Here is a 20,068-nt window from a genome sequence, read left to right as displayed (position 1 = left end):
GTGGAGATGCGTGTATGGTAAGAATTCTTAGGATGCTGCCAAAACTGAGTGGTAAAATAATTTATTGAACTTGGTATATGGTGAAGCAGGTAGCATTATAAAATTGGCAAGAGGCACAAGCAGATGTGCTGCGATGGAGGCAGGTTTGATGTTAACGCTGAGATAGCAGAGTGGCTGCGCGGCGCGTGTAGCGTGCCACAGCAACAGCTCCAGCGTGTTCTAAGTGAAAAATTTTCACGACTCCTTGGGACATTGAAATTAACCATTTATAAAATGCAGTTCACAGACATTAATAATATTAGAGTGGTATTAGTGACTGTTGTGAATAGTACTCTCATTAATAATATTAGAGTGGGATTAGTGACTGTTGTGAATAGTACTCTAACTCCTTTCTCGAACCCCTTGAACCATGGACCTTGCCGTTGGTGGGGAGGCTTGCGTGCCTCAGCGATACAGATAGCCGTACCGTAGGTACAACCACAACGGAGGGGTATCTGTTGAGAGGCCAGACAAACGTGTGGTTCCTGAAGAGGGGCAGCAGCCTTTTCAGTAGTTGCAAGGGCAACAGTCTGGATGATTGACTGATCTGGCCTTGTAACAATAACCAAAACGGCCTTGCTGTGCTGGTACTGCGAACGGCTGAAAGCAAGGGGAAACTACGGCCGTAATTTTTCCCGAGGGCATGCAGCTTTACTGTATGATTAAATGATGATGGCGTCCTCTTGGGTAAAATATTCCGGAGGTAAAATAGTCCCCCATTCGGATCTCCGGGCGGGGACTACTCAAGAGGATGTCGTTATCAGGAGAAAGAAAACTGGCGTTCTACGGATCGGAGCGTGGAATGTCAGGTCCCTTAAATGTAGACTGGCAATGGCAAGGAAAGCGTTTCTGAAGAAGAGAAATTTGTTAACATCGAGTATAGATTTAAGTGTCAGGAAGTCTTTTCTGAAAGTATTTGTATGGAGTGTAGCCATGTATGGAAGTGAAACATGGACGATAAATAGTTTGGACAAGAAGAGAATAGAAGCTTTCGAAATGTGGTGCTACAGAAGAATGCTGAAGATTAGATGGGTAGATCACATAACTAATAAGGAGGTACTGAATAGGATTGGGGAGAAGAGGAGTTTGTGGCACAACTTGACCAGAAGAAGGGATCGGTTGGTAGGACATGTTCTGAGGCATCAAGGGATCACCAATTTAGTATTGGAGGGCAGCGTGGAGGGTAAAAATCGTAGGGGGAGACCAAGAGATGCATACACTAAGCAGATTCAGAAGGATGTAGGTTGCAGTAGGTACTGGGAGATAAAGAAGCTTGCACAGGATAGAGTAGCATGGAGAGCTGCATCAAACCAGTCTCAGGACTGAAGACCACAACAACAACAACATGGGTTTATTGGGTAAAATTACTACAGCTCATTTGTAAAGAGTTTCTTTTTTACTTTTGTGGTGTCAAAAGTGAATAGGCTGTGATGGGCACATAATGATGAAACCATTTAAGAATTTGGAAAGGGAGCAGGTAGTCGGTTCTGAAGGTGCGTCAGACTAGACGGAAGGTGATATGGTGGTACTACGCTTTGGAGGAGGCTCGGAAACGCAGAGTGCCACCAAGCTAAATGGCAGTTTACGGGAAGACACCCCATAGCTACGCACTTCGTTACTGCGATGCTTTTCTGCTTTGCGTTCTACAAGTTGGAGGCCGCTTGCTTCCAAATTCTCCTCAGAGCTATAGCCTGGTCAGCGGGCATGTTAAGGGTTTAGGTGTGCAAGTAAATTTATGGGTGGGTTTTCAAGTTGTTGAAGTTACCCAGGTATGAGACGGAAGGATGGAAGAAATCACGTTTGAAATAGGTATTACATAAGAAGATGGTGCCTTTCTGTATTAAATTGCTATACATTGGTTGATAGCGAAGATAGTACATTCTGATATGCGTAAGGTCTCTTTAACAGCAGCAGTCAGGCACACAGTGAGGCACAGTCAGGCAGTCAGGCACACAGAGGAGAGAGGGGAGAGGGGAGGGGCTGGGGGGGAATCAGGCGGCGACAGCTGGGGCGGGCTAGAGGGATGGCACGGGTTGGGGAGGGGCGAGGAGGTAACAGCAGTGCCAGGTGTTTGAAGTGACTCCGGCATTCACATTACGGCCGCCGCATGTGCGACTCCTTGTTGACGGGTTCACCCGATTCTGACAGGCAGAGCGTATGTGTTTACAACTTCACAGTACCTCCGAGCAGCTGTGCTTACCTTCTGAGTTAATCTGAAAAAGAATGGGCATCCGTGAGGGACGGAAGGGGCAATTTACAGTGTCACTGTTCTGTGTAGGCTACGCAGCTGCAGTACAAGACTAATTATCAAGTTATCTAACATTTCTTTTGGTGTTAAAGCAACAAGTAATGTTTCTTCATTAGGAACAAATTTCTCAATTAGTACTGCGTGTTATTAATTATCACTCTGGGTGTTCAAATGGGAAAATTACTTATTGAAACATGGTGCCATTTCAGAGAGAAAGTCTTTGGAATGAAAAGGTAGGGACTTAATGCATTCATTACTTCATACAGTATCCCGATACTGATCCTTAACTTCTCCATATGATACTTTTATTTAGAATTAAATACACTCCTGGAAATGGAAAAAAGAACACATTGACACCGGTGTGTCAGACCCACCATACTTGCTCCGGACACTGCGAGAGGGCTGTACAAGCAATGATCACACGCACGGCACAGCGGACACACCAGGAACCGCGGTGTTGGCCGTCGAATGGCGCTAGCTGCGCAGCATTTGTGCACCGCCGCCGTCAGTGTCAGCCAGTTTGCCGTGGCATACGGAGCTCCATCGCAGTCTTTAACACTGGTAGCATGCCGCGACAGCGTGGACGTGAACCGTATGTGCAGTTGACGGACTTTGAGCGAGGGCGGATAGTGGGCATGCGGGAGGCCGGGTGGACGTACCGCCGAATTGCTCAACACGTGGGGCGTGAGGTCTCCACAGTACATCGATGTTGTCGCCAGTGGTTGGCGGAAGGTGCACGTGCCCGTCGACCTGGGACCAGACCGCAGCGACGCACGGATGCACGCCATGACCGTAGGATCCTACGCAGTGCCGTAGGGGACCGCACCGCCACTTCCCAGCAAATTAGGGACACTGTTGCTCCTGGGGTATCGGCGAGGACCATTCGCAACCGTCTCCATGAAGCTGGGCTACGGTCCCGCACACCGTTAGGCCGTCTTCCGCTCACGCCCCAACATCGTGCAGCCCGCCTCCAGTGGTGTCGCGACAGGCGTGAATGGAGGGACGAATGGAGACGTGTCGTCTTCAGCGATGAGAGTCGCTTCTGCCTTGGTGCCAATGATGGTCGTATGCGTGTTTGGCGCCGTGCAGGTGAGTGCCACAATCAGGACTGCATACGACCGAGGCACACAGGGCCAACACCCGGCATCATGGTGTGGGGAGCGATCTCCTACACTGGCCGTACACCACTGGTGATCGTCGAGGGGACACTGAATAGTGCACGGTACATCCAAACCGTCATCGAACCCATCGTTCTACCATTCCTAGACCGGCAAGGGAACTTGCTGTTCCAACAGGACAATGCACGTCCGCATGTATCCCGTGCCACCCAACGTGCTCTAGAAGGTGTAAGTCAACTACCCTGGCCAGCAAGATCTCTGGATCTGTCCCCCATTGAGCATGTTTGGGACTGGATGAAGCGTTGTCTCACGCGGTCTGCACGTCCAGCACGAACGCTGGTCCAACTGAGGCGCCAGGTGGAAATGGCATGGCAAGCCGTTCCACAGGACTACATCCAGCATCTCTACGATCGTCTCCATGGGAGAATAGCAGCCTGCATTGCTGCAAAAGGTGGATATACACTGTACTAGTGCCGACATTGTGCATGCTCTGTTGCCTGTGTCTATGTGCCTGTGGTTCTGTCAGTGTGATCATGTGATGTATCTGACCCCAGGAATGTGTCAATAAAGTATCCCCTTCCTGGGACAATGAATTCACGGTGTTCTTATTTCAGTTTCCAGGAGTGTATATTGGTATTGAAAATAGAGCTGTTGTCTGACCACTGGGTGTAACATGGGAACATAATAAAAATACTGGTTAAAACTAGGGATTAACTAGGCTAGGCCAGCACTGCAGAACAGGCTGGGCAGGTAAAGAACTGATAACCTCTTTCAGAGAGGGTGGCTAGGGTGACATTTTAGTTATAGCATGGGAGCATAAAATATATACTGTATAGGTAGAATGTTCATTTGCAAAGGAAAGTAGGAAAGTAACAAGGTGGTTGCTTAAGTGTTTATTTTATTTTATTTTTATTGACATCACTGGGAGTCTCCTAAGTAAGAAGCAGTACCTTGGTGTTTAGTCCCTGGATCTAAAGGCATATGGGTGTATCTATAGCGAGCTGGGGGTGGTGGAACTTCTCTTTTCTTCCACTTCACAGGGGGGCAGAAGCTGCTGAAGGTCCAGCGCTTATCTAAGAAGGCGGTGAGAGAGGCATAGTTTCTGAATAGGGTTTTAGTCCATCAAACTGGACTACCACATTACGGTCAGGCAGTTGTAATTCTGCATTGACAGGGAAGAGAGCCGAATGATTGAATATGGTCCATCATACAGGAGGGTAAGTTTCTTCACTCTTCCTTTCTTTATACTAGGGTTTTTTAGCAAAACCAAAGCACCAGGTTTATAGGGGGGGGGGGCATTTTTGTTACTTCTTTCCACCCATTTCCTGGTTGCTTTGCGGTTGTTCCCTTGCACCTTCTTCCAAATGACCTTAAGGTGGCAGGCTAGCCCCTTAACGGCTGTGTAATCGATTCCCGGAGGTAATTTATTGATCTCAAAGGGAGATTTCCATAGGACAGCCAAACACTATCTCATAAGGGGTTTATCAGTGGCTTCGTGGGAATGGCTATTGTATGCACTTGTCACATACGGAATGTATCTTTGCCAGTCACTGTAGGCTGAGTTGATGCAATAGGAAAACATTCGTTTCATAGTGCAATGGACACACTCAATGCAGCCATTTGCCTGGGGGTGAAAAGGGGTGGGTCTCCATTTTCTAATTCTCAGCAATTTGCAAACTTGGACAAATAAGGCAGACTTTAGTTGGTTCCTTAATCTGTTGTAATGCCTTCAGGCCTTCCGAAAGGAAGGACAAGATGATCCATAAAAGCTTCTGCTACTGTTTCAGCTGACATGTGAGCGATGGGTACCAAAATAAGGTATTGGGAAAGTGATCAATAATGAATAGAATATATTTACTTCCTTGTGTACTTACAGGAAGTGGCCTGACTATGTCCAAAGCCATAAACTGAAAGGTTTTTGATGCCTCAGGAAGAGATTGTGAGGGAATTTTGATTCATGGGGGTGGTGCTCTTTGGGCACATGGTAGGCAGTTTTTTATATACTTAGCAACATCTCGCAATCTTTTGTCTCACCAATACTTCATGGCAATGCAAGCATTTGTGGCCCTTCGTCCACTATGGCAAGCTTTAATGCTGTCATGGCACTGGGAAATAATTGTAGGTCTTTCGGTATTACTATACGTTTTCGCAGGGGGTTCTTGAGGTATAGAATTCCATCTTCTGTAACAAAATCCGGATGGGAGGGATACTGGCAACATTTTGCGTCATTCTCCTGCGAGTCTTTGAATTCATCAATTAACACATCGTCTGTTTGAACTACTCTCACTTTTTTACTAAAGACGCCAGCATTCTGGTGCAATTTTCCAGCTTTGTGTTGCACTTGGTGGTCATACTCACTCAACTTCAGGGTCCAGCAGATGAGAAGGCTGCTAGGGTCTTTTAAACTTAATAGCCACTGAAGTGCTGCATAATCTGGTACTACTGTAAACTTTCTCCCATAAAGATAGCATTTAAAATAGTTGACTCTAAAAACATCAATGCCAGCAATTCTTTCTCCTTAGTACTGTAATTAATTTCCGCCTGATTCAGCTGATGGGATGTGTAACCAATTGGTCTTTCCTCACCATCAATAATTTGACTCAGAATAGTCCCCACTGCAAAACTGGACACGTCACAGGAGAGAATGGTTTTTTGAAATCAGGATAGATCAACAAGGGGAAATAGTCAGAACATCTCTGATATGCTGCACAGCATCTTCACACTCTGAGGTCCATTGATAGGGTACATCTTTTTTCAACAGGTGGGTAAGGGGTTTGGCTACTGTGGCATACTCCTTTACAAAACGCCTATAATAATTGCTGAGTCCCATAAAGCTTTGCAATCCTTTTACATTTTTAGGGGAAGGGAATGTTCTAACTGCTTCAATTAGGCGGGGATCTGGCTTTACTCCATCAGCACTAATAATATGCCCTAGATACTATACTTGACTCTCAGAAAATGGACATTTTTCTATTTTCAAGCCTAAATTGGCACTTCTTAGCGTAGACAAAGCATTTCTTAACCTGCTAACATGTTCAGCTCTGGTTCTGGAAAATAATGATATCATCTAGATAAACTAGGCACATTGTAGGTTTCAGTGCTCTTAAAAGTAAGTCAGCAAAGTGTTTGAAAGTGGCTGGTGCATTTGCACAGCTCGAATGGCATTCTCAAAAATTCATATAAGACCAGAGGGAACTAGAATCGCTGTTTTTGGCCTGTCCTGTAGTGTAATCGATATTTGGTGGTACCCACTCTTCATATCAATGGTAGTGAAGTGTTTGCAGTTTCCTAGTCCGTCCAGTGTTTTGTCGATACATGGGGGAGAGTAAGTATCAGGAGTGGTTACCTTATTTACTGCTCTCACATCGACACAAAGGTGGTAGGTCTTCTCTCCATTCATCGATTTCTTTGGGACGATGATGAATGGAGACGACCAGGGGCTGGAGGAGGGTTGTATTATCCCTGCCTCTAGCTGCCCCTCCATGACAGGCTGGAGGTGATATGGTAGTCTATATGGTTTCTGTGCAATGGGCCTTGCATCTCCAGTGGGAATTTCATGATAAACTAGGTCAGTAGCCGGCGACTAACACCTTTCCTCGAATAACCGCGAGTGTTCTTCCATGACGGAGTAAAATTTGTTTTGGTCAGCCACAGGCAGATGAGCTAACTTATCTTAAATTTGTCTCTGAGCACAGGAGCAATATGACATATACTGCATCCTGGAAACCGTTGTTTTCGGTTAGGTTTCAACTTCTCTTGAACAGGGTGGTTTTATTCAATCTCGTGGCTGCTAGCTATAATGGTGACACTAGAAATTTCTACCACTTTCATTCTGAAATTGTCCAAACAGACGGTGAGCTGTGCTGCGGCTCGCGTTGGTGCTGTTTGTAGGTTTCCGTCCTCTGTTGGAGGCCAGACCGTATCGTTTAGCTGACACGGTTGCAGTCGTTTGTCTTCTTCTCGTGTTGGCTGGCACCACTCGGTTTCGCAAGTATTGCCTGTCCGCTAGTGGCAGCAGCGGCGTTTATCAATATATAGTAACTGTGGCCCTATCTCTAGGGCGACATCGTGGTTCTTCTGGGTTGTGTCAGTGTGTGGTTCAATTGGGGACTCGGGAGGAGCCACATCCGCGCAGTGCGAGAGCACACCGGGACTGCTGGTGGCACGCATGGAATGCCGGATCTAAGGCCTGTGGTCACGAGGGTGCACGACCTCGTCGTAAACCAGATCCTGCAAGCTTTAAGTTGATTGCATTTGGATTCGAGTAGAGAAACCTCCACCATTGCGAGATCTTGCGATTATCCAGTGACTTGGATTCGTGTTTCTGCTCGTAGTGTTGCTGAGGCGAAGAGCAGCAAGTGGAGTGCTTGGGGAAGACGGATCTGATTAGCTTTCCTGGACTTCTAATTACTATTTATTGCATTCCGTTTGTTACTATTTGTTAAGTTCAACCAGCAATATTTTACTGCTTCATGGCTGCTAACGCCCCAGTTACCTGCCCTGGGGGTTAGAGTGTGTAACGGCAGTTTACGTTTCCTCGCCTTGCCGCTGCTGACCGGTGAGGCATGTAGTTTTGACAGCTTTCTCGATTGTAGGTTGGCTGGTGATTCTTCTACTCTGGTGGTAGTGATTCCTTTCTCATTCTGGGTGCTCCAAGCACAGTATTCTGTGGGAGGAGTCCGGACCGCTAGTTCCGGCTTTGGCATATTTTTACATCTTTGCATTTGGTTTATTGGACATCAGGTAGCCTCAGTAATATTATCATTAGTCATTTGTTAGACTGCCACTAGTCTGAGTTACCATCTTGTGAAGTGACTGCAACTCTTGGCTGCCTATCTCATCGCTCGCATAAGTGTTTTTTTTGCCGGGTCTACTCAGAAGTCTATTCCTGGTGCAACGTCGGTCACTGGCCCTTGTGTTTTCTTATTGTATTTGCTGTTTTATTGTATGTTTCTAAATGTTTTTATATAATTGCCATTCTTGGCATTACAGCCGGTTTAAATGATTGTGTTACCAAGTTTACCACCATTTTGTCTCACCTGTCTGGTGATCAGTTGCTTGTCCTTTTAAATTAACCTTTGCCGTTGTATTCGCTGTTTTACTGTATGTTGGTTAATTTTTTTATAATTGCTGTTCTTGGCATTAAAGGCCTTCAGCCGTGACTGAGGTTACTTGCCTTAAAAATTCTAATTGGGATCACATTGGTTTGTTTCAAAAACATTATTTGCTGTGTCTGTATTTTATGCTCATTTGGTAAATTGTAATGCACTGAAAGCACTATTAATTACGCAGTTTTTTATTTCTTCATTAATAATGTGTGATGTCTTGATTTATTGCAGAGTCTGGAATTACCGTGTTAAAATAAATGTGTGTAATTGCATAGGGAACCAATAGTAACTGATAACGGTCCCGTCCACAATCGTCTGAGGGTCTGAATCAGAGGCTCAGACGTTTTTGCGACCGTGTTGGCTGCAGATTCCTTGACTTGTGCCATCGGGTGTGGGGTTTCGGGTTACGCTGAATAGGTCAGGAGTTCACTACACTCAGCTGGCGGCTACACAGGTAGCAGAGGCTGTGTGGCATGGACTGGGCAGTTTTTTAGGTTAGAAGGTCTCGGGAAAGTACGGGGTGAGCTGCAATCTCAAAGGGTGCATGGCAAATACAGGACGTGCTTGGATCAAGGAACAGTCAGGAATTGTAGTTGTAAATTGTTGTAGTTGTGCTGGAAAGTCCCTGAGCTTCAAGCGCTAATAGAAAGCACAGAAGCTGAAATCGTTATAGGTACAGAAAGCTGGCTAAAGCCTGAAATAAGTTCTGCAGAAATTTTTACGAAGTCTCAGACGGTGTTCAGGAAAGATAGATTAGGCAGAATTGGTGGTGGAGTGTTTGTGTCCGTCAGTAGTGGTTTATCTTGTAGTGAAGTCGAAGTAGATACTCCATGCGAATTGGTATGGGTGGAGGTTATACTTAACAGCCGAACTAAGTTAATAATTGGCTCCTTCTACCGACCCCCAGACTCCGATGATATAGTTGCTGAACAGTTCAGAGAAAATCTGAGTTGCGTAACAAATAAATACCCCACTCATACGGTTATAGTTGGTGGGGACTTCAACCTTCCCTCGATATATTGGCAAAAATACTTGTTCAAAACCGGTGGTAGGCATAAAACATCCTCCGAGATTGTCCTAAATGCTTTCTCCAAAAATTATTTCGAGCAGTTAGTCCACGAACCCACACAAATTGTAAATGGTTGTGAAAACACACTTGACATCTTAGGCACAAACAATCCAGAGCTAATAGAGAGCATATGACTGATACAGAGATTAGTGATCACAAGGTCATTGTAGCTAGGCTCAATACCGTTTCTTCCAAATCCACCAGAAACAAACACAAAATAATTTTATTTAAAAAAGCGGATAAAGTGTCACTAGAAGCCTTCCTAAGAGACAATCTCCATTCCTTCCGAACTGACTATGCAAATGTAGATGAGATGTGGCTCAAATTCAAAGATATAGTAGCAACAACAATTGAGAGATTCATACCTCATAAATTGGTAAGAGATGGAACTGATCCCCCATGGTACACAAAACAGGTCTGAACGCTGTTGCAGAGGCAACGGAAAAAGCATGCGAAGTTCAGAAGAACACGAAATCCCAAAGATGGGGTAAAATTTACAGACGCGCGAAATTTGGCACGGACTTCAATGCGAGATGCCTTTAATAGGTTCCACAACGAAACATTGTCTCGAAATTTGGTAGAAAATTCGAAGAAATTCTGGTCGTATGTAAAGTACACAAGCGGCAAGACGCAGTCAATACCTTCGCTGCGCAGTGCCGATGGTACTGTTACCGACGACTGTGCCGCTAAAGCGGAGTTATTGAACGCAGTTTTCCGAAATTCCTTCAGCAGGGAAGACGAATGGAATATTCCAGAATTTGAAACACGAACAGCTGCTAGCATGAGTTTCTTGGAAGTAGATACCTTAGGGGTTGCGGAGCAACTCAAATCGCGTGATACTGGCAAGTCTTCAGGTCCAGATTGTATACCGATTAGGTTCCTTTCAGATTACGCTGATACAGTAGCTCCCTACTTAGCAATCATATACAACCGCTCGCTCACCGATAGATCTGTACCTACAGATTGGAAAATTGCGCAGGTCGCACCAGTGTTTAAGAAGGGTAGTAGGAGTAATCCATCGAACTACAGACCTATATCATTGACGTCGGTTTGCAGTAGGGTTTTGGAGCATATACTGTATTCAAACATTATGAATCACCTCGAAGGGAACGATCTATTGATACGTAATCAGTATGGTTTTAGAAAACATCGTTCTTGTGCAACGCAGCTAGCTCTTTATTCGCACGAAGTAATGGCCGCTATCAACAGGGGATCTCAAGTTGATCCCGTATTTCTAGATTTCCGGAAAGCTTTAGACACCGTTCCTCACAAGCGACTTCTAATCAAGCTGCAGGCCTATGGGGTATCGTCTCAGTTGTGCGACTGGATTCGTGATTTCCTGTCAGGAAGGTCACAGTTCGTAGTAACATCGAGTAAAACTGAAGTGATATCAGGTGTTCCCCAGGGAAGCGTCCTGGGACCTCTGCTGTTCCTGATCTATATAAATGACCTGAGTGACAATCTGAGCAGTTCTCTTAGGTTGTTCGCAGGTGATGCTGTAATATACCGTCTAGTAAGGTCATCCGAAGACCAGTATCAGTTGCAAAGCGATTTAGAAAAGATTGCTGTATGGTGTGGCAGGTGACGCTAAATAACGAAAAGTGTGAGGTGATCCACATGAATCCCAAAAGAAATCCGTTGGAATTCGATTACTCAATAAACAGTACAACTCTCAAGGCTGTCAATTCAACTAAGTACCTGGGTGTTAAAATTACAAACAACTTCAGTTGGAAAGACCACATAGATAATATTGTGGGGAAGGCGAGTCAAAGGTTGCGTTTCATTGGCAGGACACTTAGAAGATGCAACAAGTCCACTAAAGAGACACCGTACACTACACTCGTTCGTCCTCTGTTAGAATATTGCTGCGCGGTGTGGGATCCTTACCAGGTGGGATTGACGGAGGACATCGAAAGGGTGCAAAAAAGGGCAGCTCGTTTTGTATTATCACGTAATATGGGAGAGAGTGTGGCAGATATGATACGCGAGTTGGGATGGAAGTCATTAAAGCAAAGACGTCTTTCATTGCGGCGAGATCTATTTAAGAAATTTCGGTCACCAACTTTCTCTTCCGAATGCGAAAATATTTTGTTGAGCCCAACCTACATAGGTAGGAATGATCATCAAAATAAAATAAGAGAAATCAGAGCTCGAACAGAAAGGTTTTACGCGTTCGTTTTTCCCGTGCGCTGTTCGGGAGTGGAATGGTAGAGAGATAGTACGATTGTGGTTCGATGAACCCTCTGCCAGGCACTTAAATGTGAATTGCAGAGTAATCGTGTAGATGTTCCTGGACTACCAGGTTTAAGATGAGAACATCAAATTTCTTTCCCTGCACTTCCGCTGTCGTTAAGCCACGTTTAACACATACCTGTAATCAGCGAGGACGTCATTTTGACAGAGGGGGTCCACCAATATGGTTGTTCTCGGCAGTTTGCAGGATTTGACCCCAATCCAGAGAATGCATCCCGTGCCACCACTGATTCTAACAGAGGTAGTTGTACGTAATGCCCATGATTGCGCGGAATGAACTTGTGGAAGTGGCCACGTTTCACAAGCACCTTGCAGTCGAATGGCGTAGAGGCCACCAAAATGGTGGGTTTCCTCACCGAGATGGACAGCTTGCGTCCTGTAATCTACTACACTCTGATAGGGGTGGAGGAAATCATTCCCCAGGATGACATCCAAATCTTGCCTTTGTTTTCGGATTACATCCATTTCTAAAGAGTAGTGGCCGGATTCGATTTTCAATTTAAGTAGGCAATACCCAGCGGGTACGATTATTTTTTCGCTCAGACCACTACTGTGGTAACGGGGTGGTTTTAACACTCATCTATCCCCACGTCCTATGAATAGTATGCTGGTTTGGGCTCCAGTGTCGATAAGCACTCTTACATTTTTTCCTCAAACTTTGATGTTGAGGAGGATACTTGCCGCCTCATATACGACACCGTGGCAGACTGGGTGCATGAATTTTACAGAGGGCACAGTCGGGCAGCGTGACTTCCCCCCCGACAATTTCCCGGCTGATTTTGGGGTTGTGGTGGATTGTTGTCGACTTGTTGCCTCAGCTGATTGTGCGAGGGGCCCCCGTTTCCCAGGTTCTGCAGGCAGTTTCTACTCGTATGCCGTACAGTTCCACACAAAGAACAATAAGGTGCACGGCACTGCACGGCCTGCCTTTCGGCAGCATTGGCACGCCTGCTCGTATTTAAAAATTGGACGCGGTTGTTCGTTCGGATGCACCGAACTGGCAATAAAATGCCCTACCTCCTCTTGCATCACTATGAGTCTTGTGGCATTGTGAACCGAGGCAGGTGATGCTATTTTTACCTCTCCTCAGACACACAGGTCGCCTGCTCAATTAACATCTCGTTACGGTCGGAATTTGAACCCAGCGTGTAAGTGCGGCAAGCCACAGTGCGGATTCGGTCAGCAACTGTCTCTACATCCTCCCCTTGCTTCAGGTGGAGGGTGGACAACTTGTCCCTGTAATAGCTGGTGTCACACCTGTCCCAATAACTCTCTTTCAACCCAGCCTCTAACATGGCAAAAGAGACGCTGTCCCTATGGGTGTGAACTGATTCAATATATGTACGGGCATCACCTGACAAAGGTGGAGTACATTTAATAGGAAATTGTTTGGTCAAGCGCGAGCGTGGCCTAATCCTTGGACAGTTTGTAGAAAGGAATTTATTTGTTCATTAGGTTTCCCAGAAAACATTGGAATGAAATTGACTGCAGAGAAACTGTTAGCCAAAGTTACAATGGAAGGCTGGGGTACTGTGCTACTTAAGGTGCTTGCAGCCGTCATTTGCGGTGCAACAGGGTGTGTTTCTGATGCACTTAGATCAACAGACTGGGTTTAAGCCAATTTTTGGCATTCTTCCATCAATTCTATCTTTCTCAACATTAACTTAATGACTTGTAGTTGAAGGGCAGCTACTGAGTCTGGTTTTTCCATGGCTGGGGAGTTCCCTTCGCCAGTGGCGGTACTATGGGTTTGGGGCACGGTTACAATATTAGGACACCAAGTGCTCGCCGAAAACTTTACAATTAGAGCACAGAAAGAGGACCTACACTCGACAAGATGATGGCGTAGCTGGCAGGAAGGAGGCAGTGACGAAGAAAAATTGATCAATGAAAGCACACAAACTGTAGTTGCAGCGGTGGTGGGTCATCGACGGATGCATCCCGTTGGATGATGGCGGCAGGAAACAGCGGCGAAGATGATGTCAGCTGTGTGATGTGCCTCAGCTAGTAGGCCGGAAGATGGGCGTTTCCTGGATTGCAGCGTGTAGCCGGAACATGCCACCGTGCTGCATCGGAGCGGCGTGGAAGACGGCTACCCACAATGTTGTGTACCATTGGACTGCCTGGGAACGGCAGCGGTGGCGGATGGCTGTGTCGCACAGCGAGGAGGAGAGAATGCCAAAACGGCAGAAGGCTGCGTGGCGGACCACTGTGCATCGCATCTGGTGTGTCAAGTGCGAAGTACTCCTGGCAGCCTCATTGGGTACGGCATGTTTTAAACTTCAATTAGGTCAATAACGGTGAGCGATCCCATTTCTGACACCAGATGTTAATGTGTCCAGATTGGCGAGGAAGGGAGAGCAGTAGGCACTTGTTCAGGTGATGAAGTTAAACATTTTATGATAGACATGATGGTTTAGTTCAGTAAAAAGTGGTTGAAGGCAGGCCTAGAGAAGCCGCCGAAACTGAATGGGCTGCTGCCTAAGAGAGCAGGAGAGGAGAGCGTCTAACCAGGTCAGAAGCTGCCAGCAGAAGATAGCAGACGGCATTCCGCACCCAGCAGCTGGCCGGGGCTACAGCCCCACGTGACCACCTCCAAACCTTCCTATTGGACAGCCAAATTGTACACACGCGGTTCAATAGTGTTACCTCATCAGCAACACGTGAGTTTAGCTGCTGATGGTTCAACATGGGAGTTTCGAAGTGGTTCCAGCATAATGCAACGTGACTTAAAAGCTGAAACTAGCTGCCAGGCAGAAGTCACTGGCGAACATCAATTGAAATATAAAAAATTAAATTTTTATAATATTACATTCATTCAGTAACGGCCCCCACTGTATACCACAGTCGAATGAGGATCTTCCCGCCCTACATCTACATCTACATCTACATCCATACTCCGCAAGCAACCCGACGGTGTGTGGCGGAGGGTACCTTGAGTACCTCTACCAGTTCTCCCTTCTATTCCAGTCTCGTATTGTTCGTGGAAAGAATGATTGTCGGTATGCTTCTGTGTGGGCTCTAATCTCTCTGATTTTATCCTCATGGTCTCTTTGCGAGATATACGTAGGAGGGAGCAATATACAGCTTGACTCTTCGGTGAAGGTATGTTCTCAAAACTTTAACAAAAGCCCGTACCGAGCTACTGAGCGTCTCTCCTGCAGAGTGTTCCACAAGTTTATCTATCATCTCCATAACGCTTTCATGATTACTAAATGATCCTGTAACGAAGCGCGCTGCTCTCCGTTGGATCTTCTCTATCTCTTCTATCAACCCTATCTGGTACTGATCCCACACTGCTGAGCAGTATTCAAGCAGTGGGCGAACAAGCGTACTGTAACCTACTTCCTTTGTTTTCGGATTGCATTTCCTTAGGATTCTTCCAATGAATCTCAGTCTGGCATCTGCTTTACCAACGATCAACTTTATATGATCATTCCATTTTAAATCACTCCTAATGCGTATTCCCAGATAATTTATGGAATTAACTGCTTCCAGTTGCTGACCTGCTATTTTGTAGCTAAATGATAAGGGATCTATTTATCTATGTATTCGCAGCACATTACACTTGTCTACATTGAGATTCAATTGCCATTCCCTGCACCATGCGTCAATTCGCTGCAGGTCCTCCTGCCTTTCAGTACATTTTTCCATTGTTACAACCTCTCGATAAACCACAGCATCATCTGCAAAAAGCCTCAAACTTCCAATGTCATCCACAAGGTCATTTACGTATATTGTGAATAGCAACGGTCCTACGACACTCCCTTGCGGCACACCTGAAATCACTCTTACTTCGGAAGACTTCTCTCCATTGAGAATGACATGCTGCATTCTGTTATCTAGGAACTCTTCAATCCAATCACACAATTGGTCTGATAGTCCATATGCTCTTACTTTGTTCATTAAACGACTGTGGGGTACTGTATCGAACGCCTTGCGGAAGTCAAGAAACACGGCATCTACCTGTGAACCCGTGTCTACAGCCCTCTGAGTCTCGTGGACGAATATCGCGAGCTGGGTTTCACATGACCGTCTTTTTTGAAATCCATGCTGATTCCTACAGAGTAGATTTCTAGTCTCCAGAAAAGTCATTATACTCGAACATAATAAGTGTTCCAAAATTCTACAACTGATCGACGTTAGAGATATAGGTCTATAGTTCTGCACATCTGTTCGACGTCCCTTCTTGAAGACGGGGATGACCTGTGCCCTTTTACAATCCTTTGGAATGCTACGCTCTTCTAGAGACCTACGGTACACTGTTGCTAGAAGGGGGGCAAGTTCCTTCGCGTACTCTGTGTAAAATCGAACTGGTATCCCATCAGGTCCAGCGGCCTTTCCTGTTTTGAGCGATTTTAATTATTTCTCTATCCCTCTGTCAACTGTTTCGATATCTACCATTTTGTCATCTGTGCGACAATCTAGAGAAGGAACTACAGTGAAGTCTTCCTCTGTGAAACGCACCTATCTGCACCAATCAAGAGCTGGAAAAATTGAAGCAGCCATCCAACTCTTCTGACAAGATCTGCCCGGTTTGTAGTGCCGCACAGGCACGTGGCTAGGTTCGAGTCAACGCGCTGTGACACAGCTTGCTGCTTTCCCATGGAAGAAGGGGTGGGATAACCCACTAGGCTGCCACCTAGATGTCAGGCACTAGCCAACATCACACGACTGACACATATGACTACATCCACTACTGTGAAGAGTGGCTGCCAGGAGGAGACACAGCGGCTGGGTGACCGAGCACAACAGCTGCACAGTGCCTCCCAGTGGCACCTGCAACACACTGGGTAGTTCCACCTTGCTACATTATAACACATATGCACCATCCAAATGTGCTCTTTTATAGGGCCGATACCACCTGTCTTTCATTCTGCTGTATGCTGTTTTCATTACAGAGTCTTTCCTTTTAATGGATCACAATGTTATTTCACATATAGCTCAGATGGTCAACAAGCACGATATCACTAAACACTTTGACCAGCTTGTTCCTCAGACTTGTATTCTTTTCATTATTGCTGGGATCTATATGAAAGAAATATTGTAGGAAGGCTGGTGCAACCCAACATTGTTTTGGATCAGGATAGGTCTCTGTTTCATGAGTGGTAGAATGTTCTTAAATAAAAAATCACTACTTTCACTAAATACATATGACACAGGTGAAAAAACCATTGTCATTACTTGCAATGGGCACAGTATTTTGGTAAAAATCAATTGCAGCAGCAGCATCATATTTTTTGACCTATTCAGTTGATGCAAATTAATCTGAGACTAACAATACGATTTATAGTGTCAAAAATGAATCACCTTGTTAATTTAAATTATATTTGCACTCTCAAGTAAGTCACTTGTAGGAGTAATTTCACTACATAAAGGAAAACGCTTGTGTGGATTTTATACTGTGAATTACCACTTTTATTGTACTGCACAAACACAATAGATACATACGTTAACGCGGGAAACGAACACTGGTTGTTTCCTCCAAAGAACCTCGCTCGCAAAGAGAGTGTTTCAGTGTCCTGTCAACTATCGACTTGTCACTCCCCCCGCCCCCCCCCCCCCCCAAGTGCGGAGCACCCGGTACGGTGGGGTACTAGAACTTCACCTCTCGGCCTGCCCAAGTGCAGATAGTGCGGGTGTGGGTGCTGCTTGACGATTCCGCTGCTGCATTAGGTCCCCTGGTGTGGAGCTCCAGGGGGTCACAGCTGTCTGGCTCTGCGGAAGGTGTGGGTTCCTTGCGAGTTGTGTCTGAAGTTGTCTGTGAGACTGTAGTCGGTGCTGTCACTGTCCAAGAGGGTTTTACCCGTAAATGGAAACCTTGGTCGACTTTCCCTGGAGGAGGATATCCATTGTGTGTGAGTATCCTGTCCTAGCACTCGGTACGGTCCAGTGTACGGTGGCTGTAACAAATGACATACCAGGTCTGTGCGGAGCATGATGTGGGAACAAGTATCAAGGGACTCGTGTATGAACACTGGATGCGTGCCGTGCTGAGACGTTGGGGCTGCATGTAGCATCTCTGCCTGCTTCCTCATTTGTTGCAAGAGGTGGGATAGTTGTGTGTCATCTGGGAGAGGAACTGGTGCAAGGAATTCTGCTGGAACACAGAGTGGTTCTCCATATACCAACTCTGCCGAGGAACAATTGATATCTGTTTTCAATGCGGTCCATAACCCCAACAAAACCAATGGCAACGCTCGAGTCCATGAGTCCTCGTGGCACATCAGGGCAGCATTTAAAGTCTGGCGCCTCCTTTCCACCAAACCGTTGCTGGCCGGATGGTAGCTCGTAGTCCGGTTTTGTTGGAAGCCGCAGTGTTTAGACAGTTGTTGGAAGAGTGTCGACTCGAACTGGCGTCCTTGGTCGGTGGTAACGAAAAATGGGCACCCAAAACAAGCCACCCAAGTTTCCAAGAATGCCCGTGCAGTAGTCTCTCCAGAAATTTCTCTGATTGGTGTAGCCTCTGCCCACCGTGTGCAACGATCCACTGCCGTAAACAAGTACCTATAACCTTCTGAAGGGGGGAGGGTGTAACGACAACTGTAAATATAATAATTTTTTTCTTTATGAATTTCAATAAATTAGTGTGAACAATGTTTGATTTTATTTCTTTCTCTTTTCGTGTCATGTTAAAGGAACAGTGAGCAACTTTTGTAATGAATATTATTATTTATGTTAGATTTCAAATAATGTGATAATCAAAAGAAAGTGTACTATTGTTAAAACTATTGTAAGATGTGAAAATTGTAATTTAAACACTTGGTCCATATGTAGGTAATGCAGTAGGATATGTGTAGTAGAAAACCTGTGGTGAATACCCTACCTGTAGGGGAGCGGGAAAAGGTGGAGGCAGGCGAGTGCGGGAAAACGCACACTGGGCGCGGTTCAGCACAACGGGCTCAAGTCAGTCAGTCGTAGGCGAGCAATAGTAAGAGTCGGAGTTGTGAATCAGTCAGAGGAACACGTACTGTACCGAGGCGGCTACCCAGGAAAAGTGGATTCCATTGAGCCTCGGATGCACCGATTCCGACGACTACTTGGCATGGCTATATTCTGAGGCACAAAGTTGGAAAGATTACGACGCTAAGAAGAAGGAAAGTGCCGATGTAGTGTGAGCCTTAGCCGTGCTTGTATGTGTGCCCTGCTGCCCGCTATCTCGCTGCCCGCCAACCGCCGCACCGACTTGCACAGGTCAAACATTTATTTCATCTTTAGAAGTGTATCTGTGTGGACCAGTGTCGAAACTGTTTCTAATTGTTCAATAATAACGTGACTTTTACCAGAATTGCTTTCGCCATGAATTATCCTGATCACTGACCTAGACAGGATCCTTACCTCGTATTGTGCAACCCGAGTATCCTGAACTGAAAGTCTAAAATCAGTGTTAATAAGAATTATCAGTAGATCAGTCTATGCTATAAAGAAATCAAAAGTTCTGTGAGTTATTGCAAATGTTGGTAAAGAACAAAAGTATGACTAAATTGGAAGAGAGTTCTTTGAATTGAATTAGCGATGTTATTTAATTAATCTGAGACAGAAATAATGACAGTTAAATTATTCAGAAGTAAGACAAAAGAGTAGTTATCCATAGATTGATAAATTTGAGTGTTAATTTGCCTTCAGTACTTAACAGTTTCAGTATAACGACCATAACAGTTTCAGGGCCCCCCCCCCCCTCTTCTCTTGTCCATTCTTTCAAATCTTGAAATATGCTGATCAGATTTCACCAGTAAAGTTAAGTTCTATATTAATCCTAAGTGTATTAGTGTTGTTTTCCAATTTTAATAGTGACATTGTATGTGTGCTTTCAAAACTGCTTACTCTAGGAAAATCTATGCCCGAATTCAGTCTGATCAATATACAGAATGCAGTTCGTAGTAATCATTGCTGTGTGGTGTTGTGTAAATTTAGCTCGTCTAAATTAGTACAAAAAGAGAAAACTTTAGTTCAGTGGCTTTTTCTGGTTCCAAACTTTGCCATATAACGCATCATTACTACGTGTTACTATGCTTGTACATGCACCCACTTGTACAAGGAAAAACTCACTCATTGCCTAAGTAGGCTGGCAACCGAATTATTAATTATAGGTAGCATCTACTGTGTGTACTTCTTGTCCACGCAAACGCGCAATTATACTTTGCATTTGCTTGATGTATCACTGTGGTTATTGACTGAGTACAAGTCCGATCTTGCTTCCATTAGGTACACGCGGTCAACTTATGTACGAAAA

The 20,068-nt window shown here is 45.4% G+C and overlaps 1 protein-coding gene across 11 annotated transcripts in view; it reads right to left on the bottom strand.

The window, feature by feature from the left end:
• The window catches only part of LOC126249060 (leucine-rich repeat-containing protein 58-like), a 173,283-nt gene that overhangs the window by 32,441 nt on the left and 120,774 nt on the right, over positions 1-20,068 (bottom strand). The gene's annotated exons all lie outside the window — the stretch shown is intronic.

Source organism: Schistocerca nitens, chromosome 3 (assembly GCF_023898315.1).
Source record: "Schistocerca nitens isolate TAMUIC-IGC-003100 chromosome 3, iqSchNite1.1, whole genome shotgun sequence".
NCBI classification, from domain to species: domain Eukaryota; kingdom Metazoa; phylum Arthropoda; class Insecta; order Orthoptera; family Acrididae; genus Schistocerca; species Schistocerca nitens.
The sequence above is the reverse complement of the archived record's forward strand: the minus strand, read 5'-3'. Positions and strand labels throughout refer to the sequence as shown.